Source organism: Pristiophorus japonicus, chromosome 7, assembly GCF_044704955.1.
Source record: "Pristiophorus japonicus isolate sPriJap1 chromosome 7, sPriJap1.hap1, whole genome shotgun sequence".
Lineage (NCBI taxonomy): Eukaryota > Metazoa > Chordata > Chondrichthyes > Pristiophoridae > Pristiophorus > Pristiophorus japonicus.
Window position 1 is genome coordinate 62,465,422 of NC_091983.1, and position 26,721 is coordinate 62,492,142.

Here is a 26,721-nt window from a genome sequence, read left to right on the forward strand (position 1 = left end):
CACTCGATCAGACCGATGCACGCAAGCAGAGTGCTGGGCTGACCGATCGCGGGCAATGAAGACCGGCCAGAAACGTGAAAGAGAAAAGATTTAAAAAAATGTTTTACTTACCTCCCCCACTTTGCTTTGAAGTATCGTCCCTGAAGCGCCAGGCCTCCCGATGAGCTCCTCCTGCAGCTGCAGGTGTTTTCGCTTGGCAATGTTGCAGGGTAGGAACCCAAGTTCGGGTCCAGGGCGCCAAGGGGGCGATGCGCACGGCAGTGATGTCATGATCTTCGGGCGAAGGGGATTGGGGCACAACACAGCACCGCTGCTCCAAACCTCCCGCGGAATATGGCGGGAGTCAATGTTATCACCGCGACCGGTCGCAACCCGGTTATTGCCCTCCGGAGGCGCTAAGGAGGCCAATTTCTACGCCATTGCCTTGCTAATAACATAAAAAGTTTTTGTATAATCATAGAAATTTACAGCACGGAAGGAGGCCATTTCGGCCCATCGTGTCTGCGCCGGCGGACGGAGAGCTACCCAGCCTAATCCCACTTTCCAGCTCTTGGTCCGTAGCCCTGCAGGTTACGTCACTTCAGGTACACATCCAAGCACTTTTTAAATGTGGTGAGGGTTTCTGCCTCTACCGCCCTTTCAGACAGTGAGTTCCGGACCCCCACTACCCTCTGGGTGAAGAAATTTCCCTTCATATCTCCTCTAAGCCTCCCTTCCCCCCACCCAATTACTTTAAATCTATGTCCCCTGGTTGTTGACCCTCTGCCAAGGGAAACAGGTCCTTCCCATCTACTCTATCCAGGCACCTCATAATTTTATACATCTCAATCAGATCTCCCCTCAGCCTCCTCTGTTCCAAAGAAAACAGACCCAGCATCTCCAATCGTTCCTCATAGCCAAAATTCTCCAGTCTACGCAACATTCTTATAAATCTCCTCTGCACCCTTTCCAGTGCAATCACACCTTTCCTGTCATGTGGTGACTAGGTCTGCACGCAGTACTCCAGCTGTGGCCTAATCAATGTTTTGTACAGTTCAAGCATAACCTCCTTGCTCTGATATAACATGCTCGACTAATAAAGGCAAGTATTCCATATGTCTTCTTAACCACCTTATCTACCTGGTCTGCTACCTTCAGGGATCTGTGGACCTGCACGCCAAGATCCCTTTCTTCCTCTAAACCTTGCAGTGTCGTACAATTTAATGTGTGTTCCCTTGTATTGTGTCTGTAAGCACTCTTGTAATGACTCCACGAGCTAAGGTATTGCACTTGAACTGTGGTGACCGTAGCCCATTTATTGCAGCTCCTGATTGAGGGTACAGTAAGGTGCGCTCCCTTTTATACTTGGTTACCTGTAGTGTACAGGTGACCCCTAGGTTTCCACCAGTTGCCCCCTCTGATGGTACAGGCCTAGTGTATACAGCGTGAAGATACATCCAGTGGTCTTATGTAACTGTACATTGAGTGTACAGGGTATATACTTGTATTATACATATACAACACCTTGCCTTGTTAGACCTTCCCAAATGCATTCCCTTCCAATACTGGATTGAATTCCATTTGCCACTGTTCCGCCCACCTGACCAGTAAATTGATATCTGCAGCTTGCTGCTTCTTTTATCAACCACGCAGCCTATTTTAGTGTCATCTGCAAACTTACCCTCAATCATACCCCCAACATTCAAGTCCAAGTCATTGATATATATCACAAAAAGCAAGGGACCCAGCACTGAGCCTTGCGGAATCCCACTGGATACAGCCTTCCAGTAACAAAAACACCCATCAACCATTACCCTTTGCTTCCTGCCTTTGAGCCAATTTTGGATCCAACTTGCCACTTTGCCCTGGCTCCCATGCGCTTTTACTTTCATGACCAGTCTGTCATGTGGGACCTTATCAAAAGCTTTGCTAAAATCCATATACACTACATCATATTCACTGCCTTCATTGACCCTCCTGGTTACTTTCTCAAAAAATTCAATCAATTTAGTCAGACACGACCTTCCATTAACAAATCCATGCTGACTGCCCTTGATTAATCCATGTCTTTCCCAATGAAGATTTATCCTGTTCCTCTGGATTTTTTCCAATAATTTTCCCACCACTGAGGTTATGCTGACTGGCCTGTAATTACTCGGTCTATCCCTTTCTCCCTTTTTAAACAAAGATACAACATTAGCAGTCCTCTGGCACCACACCTGTAGCCCAGAGAGGACTAGAAAATGATGGTCAGAGCCTCTGCTATTTTCTCTTTTGCTTCTCTTAAAAGCCTGGGATACATTTCATCCGGGCCTGGGGATTTATCCACTTTCAAAGCTCCTTCTTAATACTTCCTCTCTCACTAGGTTTATCTCGTCTAATATTTCACACTCCTCCTCCCTTATTGCAAAGTCTGCATCGGCTCTCTTGTGAAAACAGATGCCAAGTATTCATTAAGAATCATGCCCACATCTTCTGCCTCCAAACACGGATTTTCTTTGTGGTCTCTAATGGGCCCCACTCTTTCTCCAGTTATCCTCTTGCTCCTAATATATTTCTAAAACATTCCTGGGTTTTCCCTGATTTTATTTGCCAACATTCTTTCATGATCTCTCTTTGGATGAAGGGACTGAATGTAATGTAGCCAAGTTTGCTGATGATACAAAGATGGGTGGGAAAGCAAATTGTGAGGAGGACACAAGAAATCTGCAAAGTGATAGAGACAGGCTAAGTGAGTGGGCAAAAATTTGGCAGATGGAGTACAATGTGGGAAAATGTGAGGTTATCCACTTTGGCAGGAAAAATAGAAAAGCAAATTATAATTTAAATGGAGAAAAATTGCAAAGTGCTGCAGTACAGAGGGACCTGGGGTCCTTGTGCATGAAACACAAAAAGTTAGTATGCAGGTACAGCAAGTAATCAGGAAGGCCAATGCAATGTTGACCTTTATTGCAAGGGGGATAGAGTATAAAAGCAGAGAAGTCCTGCTACAACTGTACAGGGTATTGGTGAGGCCACAAGAGTACTGCGTACAGTTTTGGTCTCCGTATTTAAAGGAAGGATATATTTGCATTGGAGGCTGTTCAGAGAAGGTTCACTAGATTGATTCCGGAGATGAGGGGGTTGCTTTATGAAGATAGGTTGAGTAGGTTGGGCCTATACTGATTGGCGTTCAAAAGAGAGAGGTGATCTTATTGAAACATACAAGATAATGAGGGGGCTCGACAAGGTGGGTGCAGAGAGGATACTTCCACTCATGGGGGAAACTAAAACTGGGGGACATAGTCTCAGAATAAGGGACCGCCCATTTAAAATGGAGAGGAGGAGGAATTTCTTTTGAGGGTTGTAAATCTGTGGAATTGTCTGCCCAGAGAGCTGTGGCGCCTGGGTCATTGAATATATTTAAGGCGGAGATAGACAGATTTTTGAACAATAAGGGAATAAAAGGTTATGGGGAGCAGGCAGGGAAGTGGAGTTGAATCGATGATCAGATCAGCCACGATCTTATTAAATGGCGGAGTATGCTCGAGGGGCCAAAAGGCCTACTCCTGTTCCTATTTCTTATGTTATTTGCTTTCCTGATATCTTTTTTTAATTGCACCCCTGCACTTCTTATACTCTTCTAGAGTTTCATAAGCTTTCCTTTTTTTCTTTATGTTACCCTGTATGTCCCTTGACATCCAGGGGGCGCTAGATTTGTTAGCCGCACCTTTTTTTAAGGGAACATACTTGCTCTGTACCCTCAGGATCTCCTCCTTGAATGCCTCCCACTGCTCTGACATTGCTTTACCTTCAAGTAGCTGTTTCCAATCCACCTTGGCCAAATCCCATCTCAGCTCAGCAAAATTGACTTTACCCCAATTGAGCACTTTTTTTCCTGGACCTCCTTTGTCCTTTTCCATAACTACCTTAAATCTTACTGAATTATGATCACGAGCAGCAAAATGCTCTCCCACTGATACCTCTCCACCTGCCCCTCTTCATTCCCCAAAACCAAGTCCAGAACCGCCTCCTCCCTTGTTGGGTTTATTACATACTGGCTAAAGAAGTTCTCCTGAATGCATTTGAGGAATTACGCACCTTCTGTACCATTCACATTGCTTTTTTCCCAATTAATATTAGGGTAGTTGAAATCCCCCACTACAGGTGTTACAGCTCTATAGTTTTTGCACTTTGCAGCAATTTGTCCAGATATTTGTTCTTCTATCTCCCTCTGATTGGGGGTCTATAGTACACTCCCAGTAGTGTGATCACCCCTTTTTTGTTCTTCAATTCAACCCATATGGCCTAGTTTGATGACCCTTCGAACATATAATCCCTTCTCACAGCTGTAATTGGTTCTTTAATTAATACTGAAAACCCCCCCTCCTTTTTTTTTACCCCCCTCTCTATCCCATCTGAAAACCCTGTAACCAGGAATGTTGAGCTGCCATACCTGTCCTTTTTTCAGCAATGCCTCAGTAAAGGCTATAATATCGTACTGCCAAGTGTGTCTATCTGTGCTCTCAGCTCATCTGCCTTATTCGCTATACTCCTTGCATTGAATTATATACCATTTAGTGGTGCCAAACTCCCTTGTCGATTTTGCAGCCCTTATTTCCTCTGTCCTCCAAATTAATTTTCTACTTTTCTGCTGCCCAATTCCAGCTTTGCTTTTCCCATCTATTCTCCGGTTCCCATCCCCCTGCCAAGCTAGTTTAAAACCTTCCCAACAGCAATAGCAAACCCTCCCGCGAGCATACTGGTCCTGGCTCTGTTGAGGCACAACCCATCCGGCTTGTACAGGTCCCACCTCCCCCAGAAACAGTCCCAATGCCTCAGAAATCTAAAGCCCTCCCGACTGCACCATTTCTCCAGCCAGCATTTATTCAGTGAACATAATGTGACTAAAATGGGGTACTTTGTCAATAGTTTATTTACATCTGCTCTTTACAGTATTTCTTAGTTTAAAACAGATCTTCTTTTTAAAAAAAAATCATGCTCAAACCGGATGCTCTGCATTCATTAACCCAGCATATTGTCAACGTGGCTATAGAAATTCTGTCACGTAATGCTAATATTTTAATTGGAAAGTTGTTAAGAATACATAACATCCACTTAATCTAATCAAATCAGGAAGGCCGCTTGCTTTGAATAGGGTTTTATTGGAATTCACTAATGATCCAATTGCCTCTTTATAATTTTTTATCAAATACGACAGGTTGCCAACTTCAGGCCATTTGTGTTTGAATGGTGAAAATAGTAGGCCAAACTCTGGCACTCCCTGCCTAAACCTGTCCGCCACTCTACCTCTTTCCTCCTTAAAACATACCTCTTTGACCAAACATTTGGTCACCTGCGCTAATTTCAACTTGTGCGGCTTGGTGTCAAATTTATTACCTCATAATACTCCTGTGAAGCGCCTTGGGACGTTTCACTACATTAAAGGCGCTATATAAATATTTGTTGTTGTTGAATTAACCTTTGCTTTGTAGATTGATTTCTCAAAGGGAACACTATTTCAAAGGGGGTTTATGAGTATGACACTTAATATATAAGTTACATTTTTAATCAAGTCACAAACAATGTTCCCTCTAATATTTTTGGGTGCAAGGCACCTTTAAGGGGCTGCGTGGCCCATTTAAACCTCCACGCTTGCACGGTTTTTCCATTGAAAAATCAGCAAGCTGCGTGCGCGGGAGCTTCAGACAGCTAATTGGCGAAGTGGCTAAACAGGAACATTGGTCACAACTAACATGGTACAAAATGCGTAGATAAGCGGGGCTAAATTGGGCCGTGCAGAGACCTCTTTTTAGGCGTTACACGGCCACATAAGCATCAAAAATGAGGTCCGAGATATGAGTGCACACTTCTGATGGAAGTGCGCACGATGCCATCTTGGTAAAGGGGTTTGTGTGCGCGCCTAATGACTGCAAGCAAAATGTAGAGCAGCGAGATGATGATGCAATAAGGGTGCAATGCTGATTTGATGCCAGTGCTGCCATTTTTGAACTCTACACTCCAGTCTTAGCCTCACACTGCTGAACACGATGTTAAATGTAATGAAGCACTCCTCACCAGCGAAATTTAAAGCGATCACTAAGAACTTGCAGGTTAGTTACATAAGAACATAAGAAATAGGAACAGGAATAGGCCATATGGCCCCTCGAGCCTGCTCCACCATTCAATAAGAACATGGCTGATCTGATCATGGACTTGGCTCTACTTCCCTGTCCGCTCCCCATAACCCCTTATCCCCTTATCGTTTAAGAAACTGTCTATTTCTGTCTTAAATTTATTCAATGTCCCAGCTTCCACTGCTCCCTGCGGCAGCAAATTCCACAGAGAGAAATTTCTCCTCATCTCTGTTTTAAATGGGCGGCTCCTATTCTAAGATCATGCCCTCTAGTTCTAGTCTCCCCCATCAGTGGAAACATCCTCTCTGCATCCACCTTGTCAAGGCCCCTCACAATCTTGTACGTTTTGATAAAATCACCTCTCATTCTTCTGAATTCCAATGAGTAGAGGCCTAACCTACTCAACCTTTCCTCATAAGTCAACCCCCTCATCTCCGGAATCAACCGAGTGAACCTTCTATGAACTGCCTCCAAAGCAAGTGTATCCTTTCGTAAATATGGAAACCAAAACTGCACGGTATTCCAGGTGTGGCCTCACCAATACCTTGTATAGCTGTAGCAAGACTTCCCTGCTTTTATACTCCATCCCCTTTGCAATAAAGGTCAAGATACCATTGGCCTTCCTGATCACTTGCTGTACCTGCAAACTATCCTTTTGTGTTTCATGCATAAGTACCCCCAGGCCCTGCTGTACTGCAGCACTTTGCAATCTTTCTCCATTTAAATAATAACTTGCTCTTTGATTTTTTGCTGCCAAAGTGCATGACTTCACACTTTCCAACATTATACTCCATCTGCCAAATTTTTGTCCACTCACTTAGCCTGTCTATGTCCTTTTGTAGATTTCTTGGGTCCTCCTCACATATTGCTTTTCCTCCCATCTTTGTATTGTCAAGCAAACTTGGCTACGTTACACTCACTCTTTTCTTCCAAGTCGTTAATATAGATTGTAAATAGTTGGGGTCTCAGCATTGATTCCTTCGGCACCCCACTAGTTACTGATTGCCAACCAGAGAATGAACCATTTATCCCAACTCTCTGTTCTCTGTTAGCCAATCCTCTATCCATGCTAATATATTACCCCTAACCCCATGAACTTTTATCTTGTGCAGTAACCTTATATGTGGCACCTGAATGAATTCTATGCATTTTTGAAGCTTTCCTATACTTGACTAAAGGTTGAATACTGTACAGGGAGTGTTCTGGCTGCTCTTGAAGTATTATTTTGGTCATTTAAAATCTTACGCAGAAACAAGTTGCTTCCAGACATGGTGGCCTGGTGGTTCTTTCTCTGGGAATTGAACGTGACTGGGAGAATGAAGAGAGGCCACATAGAGCAGGATAAGCTTCTAGATGAGGGAGGAGGAGGAGAATGGCACACAGCAGGAGGCCATATCCACCGAGAGTCTACAGGGATTCTCTTACCTCTACTTCAGCGAGGACCAACATATGAGATATCTTCGTTTTACAAAATAAGTTGTGACTGAAATCTGCCAACTACAGCCACAACTGCGGCCTCAAAGCAGGGCAAGGACAGCATTGCCTCAGGCGAGCACCTGTGCTATCCTTTTCCCCCCTTACCGGGTGCTCATGCCCGGTATCTCACCACATACAGATCCCTCTTCTATCCTAGCCTCTAAAATACGCACAGTGTCGGTCTCTGAGCTGGTAGCTGCGAGTATAAGGTTGAGTGACTGAGTCTCTTCTTCATCATTCTCTTCTTTCTCTTCCTTCTCTGATTGGGAAGGTGCCAATTCTTGGGTATCTGAAATGAAAAAGTGACAAATGTTGGGTTGTGGTGAGAGGTGAGGAGAAAGTAAGAAGTGCGTGCTTACACCATCTGCAGCTTGTGAGTGAGATGAGATTGTGGGATGAGGGAGAAGTGGGAAGAGAAGGATTAGGTATGCAGATACCCTCATCATTGGTCACTCCAGCCCCGCCAGTGGCCACAACCTCAGCGTTGCCTATTTCCATGATGGCCAGCACTGCTTCCTCCATGGGGGTTAAAACATGCAGGAGTGCTTGTCCTCCTCCCATTCTTTGCAGCTGCCTCTTGTCTGCGCCACCTTCTCCTGCAAGATAGAGGGAACTGTGTCAGTTCGTGTCGCGCAATATGTTTGGGTGATGTGACTGTCATGGTTGAATAGCTGCTAGTGGGTGCGAAGCATGTGTGGGTGAGGAAAAGCAGATGAATTGAAAGGTTGAGTACTGATTGATAGATTGTTGGTAGGTAGATGATGGGGGAATGTAGTGAACTGAGCAGTGGATGAGGCCAGTGGCGCAGTTGGTCGGATATGCCTTTTGAAGATTGAACTCACTGACCTTGACAACTCATGTGAGATTGTTAAATTTCTTCCGACACTGCATCCATGTTCTTGGTACAACAGTCTAGGCATTGACCGCCACCATTATTTCTTCCCACTGCCACCTGAGCGTATGTCTGGAGGGCGTCCTGCCACCCTGTGGATGCAGAATGGTGTGATCTTTTTCTGAAGTGACATGATCACATAGTGAATCTCCAATGTGAAATCCATGGAATAAAGCAGTCTATTATTTGTCCTGGGCATGTTATGCCAGATTGCTGTGTCCACGTGGTCTTGATAAGAAATGCAGATATGCTTGTGGGAGCTGGCTTTTATGTTGGTGCAAAAAAATTTATTGAATTGTCTGAACTGGGTCCACAAGGGATAGGCTGTGTTCCATGTTATGCGAACTGTGGGCAGTGTGAATACGGACTTGCCTTGGCTTGTGTCGTGTGTGGTCAATCTTCACTTTTGATCATGAGTGGAAGTACATGATGATTGACCAGAAAAGAAAGACTTGGATTTATATAACGCCTTTCATGACCACCGGACGTCTCAAAGTGCTTTACAGCCAAGGAAGTACTTTTGAAGTTTCGTCGCTGTTGTAATGTAGGAAGTGAAAGAACTGCATGCATTGGACAAGAGGCCTATATGAGTCTCGTAAATCATATTTATTGCATGTTCATGTAGATCTAATTTAACTGAATAATAACTTATCTGTTCTAATGCTCAGGGATCACCTATAGAAATATCAACATTTTGTAGCATGCAGAAGTCAAGGTGAAGGTATTTTTCAAACTTGACACCGAAATTCAAGTTTATCTTTTTGATATTGGATGAAAATAAAGGTATAGGGCTAGATTTTCCATTTATGCATGCATTACGCCTACTTAACATCCATTTTACATCTGAAATGAGGTATAATGCCCAGATATCGGCCATTTAGCCACAAAATGGAAACTGACGCCCATTTTTCGGACACTTATCGCTGAGCGTTACTTTCGCCATGTACATAATGCCGGAAAAAAATAATACCGCCCGCCCACTTTTTTTGGGCGAAACTAACGCCCATAATATCGCCCCGCATTACTTTCCGCACGTAATTAACGCCGAGATTCAATAATACCGACCGCCCACTTTTTTTTGTCGTAAAGGTCAAATTTGGCGAAACTAACGCTCAGGAGATCGCCCAGCGTCACTTTCACCACCTCGCCCACAATATCGCTCGCCCAAAATACCGCTCTGAAAAAGTGAAACTGTTCTGAATGAATCACAGCGGTGTGGACGCCATTTTTCAAATTGCAGGTCGCTTCATTGAAAAGGCTGCTTCAACTTCGGGGGAGTTTGGATTGACTCTGGAGTTCTTCTCCGGTGAAGTGACCATCTGAACAGACATCTTTTCAGACTCTGGACGATTGGATTTTTCTGTAGGTGTCTTTTAGTGTGGAAATTATTGCTTCTGATCAATCGCTATTATATTTTCATTGGCTTGGGGCCAGCCATTTCTCAGCCTGCATCGATTAATACGCAGATGCTGCAGAGTGCAGATGGCACAACGTCTAATGCACACCATTATGTGGCAAATCAAATCCAGAATGAGGAGGAGGTCCAAACCATACACACCCCGCACTTTCAGGGAGAAGAGGTCTTATCTTGACATATCCGAGCACACCTGCCTTCAGAGACTGCGCTTCCACAAGGTGGTGATCACTGAAATATGCAAGCTCATCAGGCCAGATATGCAGCCTGCCATCAGGACATTACTGTCGGTCGAGGTCAAGGTCACCGCTGCACTGTCTACGTTTTCGGGCCTTGACGGTCAAGATTTCCCTTCTGTCTCACCATGCCACACATCGCTGCATTCGACAGGTAACGGAGGTCCTGTACGCGCTTTAATGGACTTTATCAGCTTCCCCATGACCACGGAGGCTCAGACTGACAGGGTTGGAGCATTCTATCGCATTGCTAAGTTCCCCAGGGTGCAGGGAACAATACAGTGCACTCCCATCGCCATGCGGGCACCTTCTCAAGACCCAGAGCTTTTTCGTAACAGAAACGATTTCATTCCCTGAAAGTCCAACTAGTTGTCGACCACAACCAGAGAATGCCAAATGTCCGGGCAGCTTCGATGAGGCTCACATCCTGCGTGAGAGCGCTGTCTCTGACATGTTTAAGAGTCAGCCACAAGGACAATGCTGGATGCTTGGTGATAACCGATATGGCCTAGCCACCTGGCTGATGATCCCCCACTGCGTTACACCCACACCAAGGCCGAGAAGTGATACAACCAGAGCCACAGAGACATGTGCAATGTGGTCCAGAAAACAATAACTGTGCTTAAGCAGCGCTTTAGATGCCTGGACCACTCAGGAGGGGAGCTACAATATAACCTTGAGCAAGTAGCTAAATTCGTGGTCGTGTGCTCCATACTGCACAACATGGCTATCGGGAGGGGACAAGAATTTCCGGAAGGGACTGATGGTCCACCTCAGGAGAGAGAGGAACAGGAGGACACGGGGGGGGCTGGACGCTGAGCGAGGGCCAGACAATCAGGCTGACTATGCAACCATGCCCACGCCCCCTCCAGACTGCAGGAAAGGGCCCGTGGTGGCTACATAGCTGCAAGACTCTTATGTCAGGAGCTCATAACTGAACGATTTGCCTGAAAGAACATTGCTGTAATTGACAAAGCTGACACACTGCTGTGTGTGCAGCTCAGACATCAATGATGGGCATCACCTTGGTGCCAGTTAAAGTTTTAAGTTGATTCAAGCTAAGTTTTATTTAACCCTTTCAGTGTGTAATGGTCCAGCTATCTGAGACAATGCGCAACAAGGTTATGTTGAATAAAAAACATTTTATACGACCATTGGTCTGAAATCGTAAGCATCATGGGCAAAAACACCCCACCCCCACCCCACTTTTTCCACCATTGACATCAGTCAAATGGTCAACATGTCCAGCAACACAGAACACAAATGCAAAGCAGAAGGGTGGCCCCCCTCCCCCCATATATTAGAACAAATTGCATACACCCAGATGGAGATATAACACAGCCATCACCTGTGGACATGCACCTCACTTTCCTTCCCCTATCCCCTTCTCCCCACCTCTACCCCTTCCCCGCTTCGCTCCATGCCGCCTGGCCAAAGAGCTCCTCAGGCGGTGCCTCATTGGGGGGGGATGAAGACCGAGGCAGTGGTTGGATGAGTACGGGCGCTGGGGCTGCCGAGGTGAGAACATCCTCGGATCCAGAAGCAGGATCTTGGTCCTGCCTCTCGTGTCATTGGCACTGGTGGTGCAGAACCTAGGGGTGGAGTGCCGCGCTCCAGAACCACTGGAAGGCCTGTGCCAGCAGTGTTCCTGGCTATCGCCTCCGCTATCCGCGGAACATACTCAGTCATGGTGGCCAGCTGTCAGGATATGCCCCCCAATGCATCGAGGATCTGGTCACCAATGTCTACAGTCCTCCTGGACAACTGTACCATCTCTTTACTTTCATGGCGCTCATAGACCAGACCTGCTGTGTCCATGAAACCTCTGCGGGGTCGGCGCCATCCTGGGTACAAATGGGGTGCCCTGTGGCGAGATGCTTGGGCCCAGTACCTCCAGAGTGGAGGTGGGAATGGCCGGTGGAGCACTAGATGGCCTTGGGGTGGAATGCCTTCTGGAGCCTGGCAATGCAGGTTCCTCGAAGTCCGTGCTCTCATCCGTAGCGAACAGACCCAGCGGATTGACGGGTGAGAATCGGACCTTCTCAGCACCAGATGTAGGATCGTCCGCCGAGTCTGGGCCCGCGCCCCCACCTTCTGGCCTCTGTGGTCTTGCCTGGGCCGTGCTGCTGGCTGAGCTGCAAAACACAAATGAAGTTATTAGAGGAGAAGAGGGTGCTTGGGTCACAAGGTGATTCCAGCGCTACACACAGCATATGCACGACAAAAGCAGCACTGCTATCAAAATCATCGCAGACATCACATTTCATGACCATCAACACATTCTGCATTGCAATGATTTTCATGAGGCCAGCATTATTTATAGAACAATTTTAGAAATCATCTATCATATATTATTGTTCAGATATGAGTGGGTGTGGCATCTATTGACTTTACATCACGCAATGGTGTAAACTTTACTCACGTGGCATCACTTCAGGGTCTGCAGCTGCTTGTCTGCCCATCCGGGTGTGCTTCCCCACGAGTGCGAGCACCCGCTCCTCCATCTCTGTAATGTCGCTGGGGACTGGTGACTCCCCACCCGTTCGCCTCTGCACGGACCTCATCGTCGATAGCTTCTTCTGTAAAAGGTGACAGGGCGACATGGCATGAGATCATTGCGTGATATCATTACTAGGGACTGTCACAGAGACTGATGCAGCACATAACTGACAGATGTTATCATGATTATTATGATAATTATCATTCTTTACCTAAAGATGTACACTGTGACCGCAGGTTTTGAGTACAACATTCCCGGTAAAAACGAAAGACCTCACATCTGATAATCACTGATGGACTCTTACAAATCAAATTAAATAAATACATAAGTCCATGTAAATCAATGTAATACTTACTCTTGTGGATCCGACAAGGTAGTTCCATCGTTTGCAGCATTAGTTGCCCTTACGCTCCCCGTTGGTCGCCGACAAGACCACGTCTGCTGTCTCGGCCCATATCTTCTGGTAGGCCTTTGGGGTGGGCTTCCCACGCCCTCCCTGGGTCAAATCACCCTAGCGTAACTCGACCTCCTGCAGGAGGGAGGCATTTGCCTCATCCAAGAACCTCCTCGCTCTTTTGCGCCCTCCAATGTGCTCCTCTCCCAACTCACTGCTCTCGCCAGCGTTAGTCTCCCCAGCATGCTGTGTCATTTCCTCCTCTCCCTCCATTATAGGCACCAAATTCGGGCAAATATTTGGCTGGTAACAGCTAATTTTTTTTGTCCCTCTTTGCTCTAAAGCTCTAAACTCTCCCTCCTTCCTCCCAAAGCAGCCACACCACTCCCACACATGCCTTCACTCCCTCACAGCTCCCTCTCTCTCTCTCTCTTATGCGCATGTCATGATGACCCTTGAACTCCTGAATCGCGGGAATTGAACGTTGCCATGTCGTTGCTAAGGATGGCGACACTTTATGGCAGAAGGTCAGAGAGATTTAACACTACCGCCCATTTCATATCGCTCGCGGTAACGCCCAATTTCAAAAATGGAGACTAGGGGCTTTGAGAATGAGCGACAAGCCGGCGATCTGAAAACCAATTTTTACCGCCCACGCTGATCTTCTCATTCTATGGGCTAGATTTTACACTTTGTGCAGAACAGAGTTGGATCAATAATATGTCTGATCTGGCCTATTAAACACACAGTACTGGTCCTAGATCTCAGTAAGTTCAATGTCTAAGTGGACTGTTCGAATCCAAGAATTTATTGATTAAATTACAAAAATTCTAGTGTAAGCATTAAACAATTCTATGGAAACAGAAGCTGGAGGAGGGTCTATTTGAAATGGTTTAAGGAACAGTCCTTTGTTTAGCAATCAAACTTTATTTGTGATTGATATAAACTAAATGTAACTTAAGATTTTTTGCTCAGCTGCCAGATCCATTTACTTGACTCTGCTTGCAAACATCGTAAACTGCATTATAAACTCATCCCCTCAAAACATTTTTATCAGATTTAAAGAAACAGCTTGTACTTCAATATAAACTCACCCTGCTGAAGGATTTTGTTCCTTTTGATCTGAGGAGAGCTGACCTGTACCAAACAACCTTTAATTTCCCAATTTTCTCTCCTCTCCTAAAGGTTCCAACTCTTATTAGGGTACGGGTCCGTGGGCAGCTGCGGTCTCTGGTACCCAACCCAAGTGGCTATTCTTCATATTTGAGCCCAATTGGTGAGTATTGGTAGGCTTTCTGACTGGAGGGCATCACACCCGAGCCTTATCTTGTCCTCAATTAATATCCAAATGCACACACATTCAAGTATTTTGTGACCTCAGTAAGTTAAAGATTTTGTTTTGTTTTGGTTAAAGTAGAATTATATGATGGCTGTTTTTGGTCCCTTCCTTTCTCCCTCTCCCCCGCCCCGCTCCCTGACCGAATCCTGTCAAGTCAAGGATTTATTCACAATGGACAAAGCTACATGAGAATAACGCTTTGGAATTCTCATCTTCAAATTGTTTTGTTACACAGAAAAGGATATCACGAGGCAGCTAGAGAGAGTGGCAGAAAGGCAAGCTCAAAACCGGTGAAACAGGATGATTATAAGGAAAACATTTTGACATGGTATTCTACTGAGCACATATCTGAGTAGATTTTCAGGTTATACTCCATGTTATTCATTCTTGGTGGTTGTAACATTAGACAGAAAGAGCAGGTGCTTAATGTTTCCAGGCATCGCATGGAGAAATAAAGAACAAGAAGATTAGCTTATCGGTCAGTGGAACCTGATGGGGATAATTGCCAGACCAGTACTTTGTTATAATTAAAATAATTGCATCTGAACAATTTAAACACTTTCAGACTTGTCTATCTCTCATTGTTCAATACTATATAGCTTTGTGTTTGATGTCCATTAACTAAGAAAGCATTTTGTAATTTGTATGTTTTTTTGGTTCACGGGGTGCCTGACAGATGCAGAAATTCATCACAATGTTCAGGTGTCACTAAACCAAACTATTGAGAAATCCACACAGGTGGAGTTTCTTGTTGACCACCGGAGCGCGCACACTCTCTCTGTAGGGACATACATAAGGACAGTGGGGGGCGGGAGGCGGAGAGTAGAGATATTGGATAGGATAAAAATAAGAGGTGCTATATAGGTTGGCATCACTCAAAGTTAAGTCGTTACCTGATCCAAATGGGACACATCCTAGGGTGGAGATAGCAGAAGCTCTGACCACAATATTTCAATCCTCCTTGGATATGAGCATGGTGCCAGTGGAATAGAGGATTGCAAATGTTACACCCATGTTCAAAAAAGGGCAGAGGGATCAATCTTGTAATTGCAGACCAATCAGTCCATCGTCGGCGCTGGGACATCTACTTGAGACCATTGTCACGGTCAAAATTCTAATTTGGAGAAGCATGGGTTAATAAGGGACAGCCAGCATGGATTTATTAAGGAAAATCATGTCTGACTAACATTGAGATCTATGATAAAGTAACAGAGAGGGTTGATGAAGGTAGTGTTATGTATTCAACTATCATTGTAACCCATGTATAAGCTGACCAAAGTTGTATATCTTGAGAACACTGACCACAGGGGGCGAACTTGTGGGAGACACTCCTAACCTGGACTTTCCGGTATAAAAGGGGAAGCTCCACACACCGTCACTCTCTTGAGGTCTTGGTAATAAAGGTCACTGGTCACAGAGTGATCTTTTCTCAAGTATGGGCCTCGTGTGCATTTATACTGTATAGTAAGGACATATTGGCGGCGAGAAACTGGGATTTAAACCACGCGAGCATGGCCACTAGCAGCACAGAAGAGAGGTACTGTGTTGGTGATGAATGGGACGACTTTATTGAGAGACTACAGCAAAGTTTTGTCACTAAGGAATGATTGGCCGACAAACGCAGGGCTCATCTCCTGATGGTTTGTGGATCAAGAATGTACTTCCTGATGAAGGACCTTCTAGCACCAGAGAAGCCGGCGGACAAGACGTTCGAAGAGCTCAGTAAGTTGATCAGGGAACACCTTAAACCGGCGAGCAGCATGCACATGGCGAGACACCGGTTTTATACACACCGGCGCAAAAAGGGCAAAGCATTCCAGACTTCGTGGCAGATGCATGCAGAGCGGAGATGCTGCGAGACTTTTTTTATTGAGGGCATCGGGCACGCTGGGGTTTTCAGGAAACTGATTGAGACCAAAGACTTGACCTTGGAAGCGGCAGCTATGATAGCCCAGACAATTATCTCAGGGGAGGAAGAGACCAGAATGATTTATGGCAAAACTCTTGGCTCAAATGCGGCAAACGACCAGGGAGTCAACATTGTTAACGCGGCACACAGTTCTCTAGGCAGACAAAGGAAATCGGACATGCCCCAGCATGCAGTCGAACCCAAAGGGAGAATTCAACAGAGACAATGGCTAGCTGAACGGCGATTCATGCCATCGCAATGGACAATGCGGCCAGTAATGGGGCCATCAACACCTGCTTAAGGACAGTTACAGAGACAGTCAGAGACGATCGACTGGTAATGGACCTTTTGTTTCCAACAATGGGGCCTCCAGCTCATGCTGGAGGTGTGGAGGCAAACACCCAGCCAGAGCTTGCAGGTATCAGCAATATACCTGCAGAAACTGCAACGTCAGCGGTCACTTGGCGCGTATGTGCAGGAAGCCTGCAGCCAGGTTGATGTACGAGGAGGACAGGCCCGATGTAAGCCCTATGAAGCCAAATGAATACTGGGGGAAATAGCTGGAAGCTGAAGTTCAGCGAGTTCATGTGGAGCACATATACAGTTCATATACCAGGACACCACCAATAATGATGAAAGTGCTCCTCAATGGCATCCCAGTATTAATGGAGCTGGACACGGGGGCCAGCCAGTCCCTGATGAGTATCACAGCTCGAAAGGTTGTGGGTGTCCAAGGCCAGGAGGCCAAAATTATTGCCGATTGACGCACTGCTACGGACATATACAAAGGAGATCATTCTGGTGTTAGGCAGCGCCACGGTAGTCGGGACCCACAAAGATTCGGAAAACAGGTTGCCACTCTGGATTGTCCCGGGGGACGGTCCCGCACTACTGGGGAGGAGTTGGTTTGCTGTCATGAACTGGAAATGGGGCGATGTCAATGCAGTTTCTTCTGTGGAACGAGTATCATGCTCACAGGTCCTGGACAAATTTGACTCATTTTTACAACCTGGCATTGGCACTTTCATGTGGACCAAGGTAGTGATTCACATAAACCTGGACGCCAGGCCAGTACACCACAAGGACAGTGCAGTGCCGTACGTGATGCGGGAAAAGATAGAATGCTAATTGGGCTGCCTGCTGAGAGAAGGCATCATCTCGCCAGTCGAATTCAGTGACTGGGCGAGCCCGATCGTGCTAGTGCTCAAGGTGGATGGGTCGGTCAGGGTATGTGGTGATTACAAGTCCACCATCAATCGGGTGTCACTCCAAGACCAGTACCCAATACCGAGAGCGGAGGACCTCTTTGTGACGCTATCCGGTGGCAAACTTTTTTCAAAATTGGACCTGACCTCAGCTTACATGACCCAGGAGCTGGCGAGTGAGTCGAAGAAGCTGACCACCATCACGACACACAAGGGGTTGTTTGAGTACAACAGGTGTCCGTTTGTGATTCGTTCGGCCACCGCGATCTTTCAGCGAAATATGGAAAGCCTCCTCAAGTCGATTCCAGGGACGGTGGTTTTTCAAGACGACATCCTCATCACGGGTCGCGATACTGAAGAACACCTCCACAACCTGGAGGAGGTGCTACGCAGACTGGACCGGGTAGGGCTGTGACTTAAAAAGGCGAAGTGCGTCTTCTTAGCTCCAGAGGTAGAATTCCTGGGGAGGAGCGTAGCAGCAGACGGGATCAGACCCACTGCATCCAAAACGGAAGCGATCCAGAGAGCACCCAGACCCCGTAACACGACGGAGCTGCGTTTGTTCCTGGGGCTCCTGAACTATTTTGGCAACTTTCTTCCCAAATTGAGCACGCTGCTAGAGCCACTACATGTGCTCCTACGCAAAGGTCGCGATTGGGTCTGGGGGGACGGCCAGGAAAAGGCTTTTGATAGAGCACGCAATTTGTTATGCTCCAACAAACTGTTAACGTTATATGACCCGTGTAAGAAACTAGTTTTAATGTGTGATACGTCGTCCTATGGGGTCGGGTGGGTGTTGCAGCATGTGAATGTCAATGGTCAGTTACAGCCGGTAGCTTATGCCTCCAGAAGTATGTCCTAGGCAGAAAGGAGTTACGGGATGGTAGAAAAGGAAGTGCTAGCATGTGTATATACAGTAAAAAAAAAAAATACACCAGTACCCGTTTGGCAGGAAATTTGAGCTGGCGACAGATCACAAACCCCTAACGTCCCTTTTGGCCGACAACAAGGCCATAAATGCGAATGCATCGGCCCGCAGACAGAGGTGGGCACTTACGTTCGCCGCCTATGACAACACAATTCGGCACAGACCGGGCACTGAAAACTGTGCCGATGTACTCAGCAGGCTACCACTAGCCACCACTGAGGGGGCAGCAGAGCATGATGCTGAGATGGTCATGGCTGTTGAAGCTTTCGAAAGCGAAGGCTCACCTGTGACAGCCCGTCAGATTAAAGTTTGGACAAATAAAGACCTGCTACTGTCTTTAGTTAAGAAATGTGTCCTGAATGGGGACTGGGCAGCCACGTATGGGGCATGCCCTGAGGAGTTTAAACCGTTTCATAGGCGCAAGGATGAACTCTCGATTCAGGCCGATTGCCTACTGTGGAGAAACCGAGTAGTCATGTCCCAGATGGGCAGAGAGGTGTTTATCACACTGAGCACCTGGGCATTGTCATAATGAAGGCAATTGCCAGGTCACACGTTTGGTGGCCAGGGATAGATGCAGACCTGGAACTTTGTGTTTGCAGGTGCAACACGTGTGCTCAGCTGGGCAAAGCATGCAGGGAAGCCCCCCTTAGCCCCTGGTCCTGGCCCGCCAAGCCATGGTCACGCATCCATGTGGACTAGGCAGGTCCTTTCATGGGAAAAATGTTTTTGGTTGTAGTATACGCCTATTCCAAATGGATTGAGTGTGCCATTTTAAATTCAAGCACATCTTCTGCCACGGTAGAAAGTCTACGGGCAATGTTCGCCACCCATGGTCTACCGGGCGTCTTGATCAGCAACAATGGCCCATTCTTCACAAGCACTGAATTCCAGGACTTCATGGCAGGCAATGGAATCAACCATGTCAGAACGGCAGCGTTCAAGCCGGCCTCAAACGGCCAGGTGGAACGAGCAGTGCAGATAATCAAACAGGGGATGCTCAGAATCCAAGGGGGTTCCCTACAAAGCCGCTTATCACGCCTCCTATTGGCCAATAGATCCCGAACACACTCGCTGACAGGGTTTCCACCTGCAGAGCTGCTAATGAAAAGAATGCTCAAAACCAGGTTTCCCTTATACACCCTACTATGAAAAAAATTGTTGAGACCAGGCGTTATTCACAATATGACTACCTTGACAGGAATGCGAGGGTGCGATGTATTGATGTCAATTACCCTGTTTTTGTCCTTAATTACACTGCAGGGCCCAAATGGCTTGCAGGCACTGTGATTGCCAAAGTGGGGAATCGGGTTTTGGTAGTTAAACTTACCAATGGACAAATCTGCCACAAACACGTGGATCAAACTAAAAGGAGGTTCAGCAACCCCATAGAAGAAGCAGAGGAAGAACACGACGTAGCGTTTACTCCACCACAAGTGACCGAACACCGGAACCAAGTGGAGGAGAGCCCAGTCACTGTGGGCAGTCCGGACAGGCCTGAGGCACCGCAAACAGCAAACACTCAGGCCAGCGCCCAACAACCGGAGCCCCAACTCAGGCGCTCTGCAAGGGAGCGTAAACCACCAGAGAGACTTAACCTCTGATCCCAATAAGAATTTGGTGGGGAGGTGATGTCATGTATTCAGCTATTATTGTAACCCATGTATAAGCTGACCTAAGTTGTATACCTTGAGAACACTGACCACAGGGGGCAATCTTGTGGGAGACACTCCTAACCTGGACTTTCTGGTATAAAAGGGGAAGCTCCACCCACCGTCGCTCTCTTGAGGTCTTGGTAATAAAGGTCACTGGTCACAGAGTGATCTTTTCTCAAGTATGGGCCTCGTGTGCATTTATACTGTATAGTAAGGCCATATTAGGTAGTACAGCAGATGTTGCATATATGGACTTATTCGGAAAATGGAAGCACATAGTATTCAAAGAATGGAAGCAACTTGGATATGCAATTGGCTGAGGGATAGGAGGCAGAGAGTAGTGGTGAACGGATGTTTTTATGACCGGAGCGAAGAATGGAATGGAGTGTGGTCCCCTAGAGGTTGGTATTTGGACCCTTTTCTTGTTATAGCCAAGTGACCTGGACTTGGGTATAGGGAGTCCAATTTTGAAGTTTGCAGATAATTCAAAACTTGGCAACTTAGTAAATAGTGAGCTGTCTAGCAGCAAACTTCAGGAGAACATCAACTGGTGAAATGGGAAGCCACATGGCAGATGTAATTTACTGTTGATAAGTGTGCAGTGATGCACTTGGAGAAAACATGGCGATGCAGTATAAACTAAGTGCTACTATTTTGATGGGGGTGCAAGAACAGAGGGACCTGGTGAGTGCATATTCACAAATTTTTGAAGATGGCATGGCAAGTTGCTATGGCACTTAGGAAAATGTATGGGATACTTGGCTTTGTAAATAGGGGCATTGAATACAAAAGGAAGTCATGCTAAACCTTCATAAATCACTGGTTAGGCCTTAACTGTTTACAACTCTGGGCACCACACTTTAGGAAGGATGTCGAGGCCTTGGAGAGGGTACAGGGGAGGTTTACCAGGATGATACTAGGGATGAGGGACTTCAGTTATGTGGAGAGACTGGAGAAGCTGTTGTCCTTTGAGCAGAGAAGGTTAAGGGGAGACTTAATGGAGGTATTCAAAATTATGAGGGGCTTTAATAGAGCAAGTAGGGAGAAACTATTTCCTCTGGCAAGTGGGTCAGTAAACTCAAGTCATAAATTTTAAATAATTGTCAAAAGAACTCGAGGGGAAATGAGGAAAAATGTCTTCACACGGGGTTGTTGAGATCTGGAACGCACTACCTGAAAGAGTGGTGGGAGCAGATTCCACAGGAAATTGGACATGTACTGGAAGTGAACTAATTTGCTGGGATATGGGGAAAAAGCTGGGGTATGCGACTAAATTGGATAGCTCTTTCAAAGAACCGGCATAGGCACGGCGGGCCAAAAGGCCGCCTTCTGTGCTGTAGGATTCTATGATTTTATTCCCTACTTACCAGAGAGCAAAAGCCAAGGCTTGGAGACCCCCAAATGTGCACAGATGTACTGCTGGAATTTATCCAACTAAACTGCAGTTTACCAGCACCAGTAATCTTCCTGCTGTTTGTCCAACCCGGACTGCTACTGTTAGGGCATTGGCTTGCAAGGTTATCTGGAGCTGACTGGGAAGAATTCCAGTCCTCCGTGTCGGGCCGACCCCTCCAGGTCCCATTGACCAGATATCTGACTAATTCATCATAAACAGTGCCGAGAACTACTGCAGATCTTCTTGGTTTAGGTACCTGGTTACGAAGAGTAATATGGTTGATTTGAATTTCAAACTTGCAACTTTTAGGCATGATGCCTTTGAACCAACTTGACCCCAAAGAGACTGAATCTGCACAAATCTTAGAGCTTAGTACACATCCATAATATCGAAGATTTGATTATATACTTCAAAACTTTTAAATTCTTATTGAGGACCTCCTTAACTCTGTTGAAATGTGCAAAGACTGCAGAGCTGCAGTTAATGGCAAAATGTAACTATAAACACCCCACACAGCTGATGCAATTGACACCTATATTTGAGCCATTGGAACATTGTCCTTCTTGTGTGGCCTCTCTTAACTTTCTGATCCCTTTCAGTATACTAGCATGCTTGCATCTTGACCCAAAAAAACATTATCGCACAAGTATGCTGATGCACAAATCCAGCTCCGCATTAAATTCCTAGACACCCAACGTATGTGTCTTGATGTGCTGCAGATACATAGAATAGTGGGTCAGAGACCAGAATCAGATGCCAGTAGAGAGCTGCGTATAAGTTAGTTTGCTATCACTGCATTTCAGTCCTGTATACCCATCCAGATGGATGTAAAAGATCCCAGAGTAATATTCGAAGAAGAGCAAAAAAGTCCAAGCTAACTTTTGTTTGGCTGTGAAGCATTTTGCAACATTTTGAGGATGTGAAAGGTGCTATACAATTGCATTTTCTTTCTTCTCACCTCTTCTTCCCTTCAAATTAGTGGTTTTCAAACCTTTTGTGTGAGGGAACCTTTGCAAATATTAATTGAAGTCTGTGAAGGGAGAGGAGGGGAAGTTGTGAAATGAGTGTTTGAAAAATCAATCATTGATGATGATGACAGCATAGATTAAGGCTCTAGCAGTGTAAGGACAAAAATATTGGTGCAAGTAAGGAATGTACTGGGTATGGAAATACAGACCCGGTCACAAGGACTGCTTTTGCACCTACCTTAACTGATTTGCCACTGAAACCCTCATTCATGTCTTTGCCACCTCCAGACTTGATTACCCCAATGCTATCCTGGCCACCCTCTCCTCCTACATCCTCTGTAAACTTCAATGAATCCAATATCCTATCCTACACCATGTTGAGCCTTTCCATTACCCTCCTTTTTCTTGACCTTCATTATCTCCCTTCATTATCTCCATGTCTCCCAATTTTAAATTTTGATCCTTATGTTTAAATCGCTTTGCTCCTCCCTATCTCTAACTTCCTCCAGCTGAGAACCTCTTCCAGAATTCCCATCTATCCATCTCTGAGCAAACTTTGGTTGCCACTCCTAATGCTTCTTTGGCTTAGTGTCCATTTTTCCTCATGCCTTTGTGAAGTCCTTGAGATGTTTTCCTTCATAAAATGAACTATTTAAATGGAAGTTGGTATTGATTAGTTGACTGACTGACTGTGTGCATGTGGGATAAAAAGATCAGCACAAGGTTGAGCAGAACACAAGGCTGCACCCTGATTCTTTTCTCTACTGCTCACCGTCTTCTTAAACCCCTCTCCCCTGTCTCCTCCACCCTCACCTCCAAAAACAAGTGCGAGGAGCTCATGGACTTTGTCACTAAGATTCAGACAATCCGATCAGCTGCATCTGCCAGATACTTTCCTCCCTTCCCCTAGCCCACTCGGTCAAACTTCCTTTAAGGTTCCTCCTGCCCTAGTCCTGAACTTGCATCTTTCTTATCTCCCCTCATGTCCTCTCCGAGCTCATCTTGTCCCTGAGACCCAGTTGCTGCTCCTTCAACCCAATTCCCACTAAACTGCTGACTACCCAGCTTCCCTTCCTGGCTCCCATGTTAGATGATATTGTTAACCGTTCTCTCTCCTCGGGTACTGTCACCCTCTCCTTCAAATCTGCTGTCATCACCCTTCTCAAAAAAAAAACCTTGATCTCTTGTCCTTGCAAACTACTACCCCATCTCCAACCTCCCTTTCCTCTCAAAAAGTGCTTGAACAAGCTGTCACCTCCGAAATCCGTGCCCATCTTTCACAGAACTCCATGTTTGAATTCCTCCACGGGTTTCTGCCCTGCCACAGTATTGAAACGGTTCTTATCAAAGTCGCAAATGGCATCCTATGTTACTGTGACAAGGTAAACTCTCCCTCCTTGTCCTTCTCGATCTGTCTGCCTTTGCCATGGTTGACCATACCATCTTCCTCCAATGCCTCTCTGATGTTGCCCAACTGGGTGGGACTGCACTTGCCTGGTTCCATTCTTATCCATCTAATCACAGCCAGAGAATCACCTGCAATGGCTTCTTCCCGCTCCCACATCATTACCTCTGGTATCCCCCCAAGGATCTATCCTTGGTCCCGTCCTATTTCTCATCTACAAGCTTCCCCTCGACAACAACATCTGTAAACACTGTCAGTTTTCACATATATGCCATTGACACCCAGGTCTACCTCTCCACCACTTCTCTCAACCCCTCCACTGTCTCTCAGTTGTCTGACTGTTTGTTCGAGAACTAAATACTGCAGAAAGCTGAGAGGTGTACAGAAAGTGCAGGTGAAATTAAAAAGGAAATTAGGAAAGCAAAGCGAGGGCATTAGAAAATATTGGCATGTAAAATCAAAAAAAATCCAAAGATGTTTTATAAATACATACATAAAGAGAAAGAGAATAATCAAAGAAAGAGTAGGCCCTATTAGAGACCAAAAAAGAAGCTTGTGTGTGGAGGCAGAAGACGTGGGTATGGTTCTTAATGAAAACTTTGCATCTGTCTTTACAAAAGAGAGCAGACATTGTAATAAAGGAGGATGATTATAAAATATTAGCTGACATAAACATAGTGAGAGGAAATATTAAGAGGTTTAGCATCTTTGAAAGTAGATAAATCGCCAGTCCCGGATTAAATTAAAGCACATGGTATTGGGGTAATGTATTGACGTGGATAGAGAACTGGTTGGCAGACAGGAAGCAGAGATTAGGGATAAACGGGCCGTTCTCAGAATGGCAGGCAGTGACTAGTGGGGTGCCGCAGGGCACAGTGCTGGGACCCCAGCTCTTTACAATATACATCAATGATTTAGAGGAAGGAATTGAGTGTCATATCTCCAAGTTTGCAGATGACACTAAACTGGGTGGCGGTGTGAGCTGCAAGGAGGACGCTAAGAGGCTACAGGGTGACTTGGACAGGTTAGGTGAGTGGGCAAATGCATGGTAGATGCAGTGTAATGTGGATAAATGTGAGGTTATCCACTTTGGGGGCAAAAGCACGAAGGCAGAATATTATCTGAATGGCGGTAGATTAGGAAAAGGGGAGGTGCAACGAGACCTGGGTGTCATGGTACATCACTCATTGAAAGTTGGCATGCAGGTACAGCAGGCAGTGAAGAAGGCAAGTGGTATGTTGGCCTTCATAGCTAGGGGATTTGAGTCGAGGAGCAGGGATGTCTTAATGCCTTGGTGAGGCCTAACATGGATTATTGTGTTCAGTTTTGGTCTCCTAATCTGAGGAAGGATGTTCTTGCTATTGAGGGGGTGCAGCGAAGGTTCACCAGACTGATTCCCGGGATGGCGGAACTGACGTATGAGGAGAGACTGGATCGACTGGGCCTGTATTCACTGGAGTTTAGAAGGTTGAGAGGGGATCTCATAGAAACATATAAAATTCTGATGGGACTGGACAGGTTAGATGCAGGAAGAATGTTCCCGATGTTGGGGAAGTCCAGAACCAGGGGTCACAGTCTAAGGATAAGGGGTAGGCCATTTAGGACTGAGATGAGGAGAAACTTCTTCACAGAGAGTTGTTAACCTGTGGATTCCCTACCGCAGAGAGTTGTTGATGCCAGTTCATTGGATATATTCAAGAGGGAGTTAGATATGGCCCTCATGGCTAAAGGGATCAAGAGGTTTGGAGAAAAAGCAGGCAAGGGGTACTGAGGTGAATGATCAGCCATGATCTTATTGAATGGTGGTGCAAGCTCGAAGGGCCGAATGGCCTACTCCTACACCTATTTTCTATGTTTCTATGAAATGTATCTCAGGCTGTTAAGAGATGCAAGGGAGGAAATAGCAGAGGCTCTGATCATCATTTGCCAGTCCTCTCTGGCTACAGGTGTGGTGCCGGAAGACTGGAGGGCTGCTAATGTTATACTGTTGTTTAAAAAGGAAAAAAGGGATAGACTGAGTAATTACAGGCCAATCAGCCTAACCTCGGTGGTGGGCAAATTGTTGGCAAATTGTTGGAATATCGTCATTTAGAAAGGCACGGATTAATCAAGGACAGTCAGCGTGGATTTGTTAAGGAAAGGTCATGTCTGACCTCATTGACCCTCCTTGATAGTTCCTCAAAAAATTCAATGAAGTCAGTGCCTTTGATGTATTCTACAGAGATTTTAGCAAGGCTTTTGACAAGGTCCCACATGGCAGACTGGTCAGAAAAGTAAAAGCCCATGGGATCCAAGGGAAAGTGGCAAGTTGGATCCAAAATTGGCTCAGTGGTAGGAAGCAAAGGGTAATAGTCGACGGATGTTTTTGTGACTGGAAAGCTATTTCCAGTGGGGTTCTGCAGGGCTCAGTACTAGATCCTTTGCTTTTTGTGATATACATCAATGATTTAGACCCAATGTAGGGAAGAGAGTTGCTAAAGTAAACGCTGGTCCCTTAGAGGATGAGACTGGGGAATTAATAATGGGAAACGGAAATGACAGAGACTTTGAACAAATATTTTATATCGGTCTTCACTGTAGAAGACACTAAAAGCATCCCAATAATAGATAATCAAGGGGCTATAGGGAGGGAGGAACTTAAAACAGTCACCATCGCTAGAGAAAAAGAACTAGGCAAAGTAATGGGACTAAAGGTGGACAAGTCCCCTGGACCTGATGGCCTGCATCCTAGGGTCTTAAAAGAAGTGGCTGCAGAGATAGTGAATGCATTGGTTGGAATCTATCAAAAATCCCTGGATTCTGGAGAGGTCCCAGAAAATTGGAAAACTGCAAATGTAACGCCCCTATTCAAGAAAGGAGGTTGACAGAAAGCAGGAATCTATAGACCAGTTAGCCTAACATCTGTATTT

General features: G+C 45.9%; 1 protein-coding gene across 4 annotated transcripts in view; it reads left to right on the forward strand.

Moving 5' to 3' along the window:
- The window catches only part of greb1 (growth regulating estrogen receptor binding 1), a 396,947-nt gene that overhangs the window by 85,303 nt on the left and 284,923 nt on the right, over window positions 1-26,721 (forward strand). The window contains exon 2 of one of the 4 annotated variants that reach the window (XM_070885003.1): window positions 14,193-14,283. The exons of the other annotated variants lie outside the window; for them this stretch is intronic. The gene's annotated coding sequence lies outside the window, so the exon portion shown is untranslated. The remainder of the gene's footprint in view (window positions 1-14,192; window positions 14,284-26,721) is intronic. 4 annotated transcript variants of the gene reach the window in all.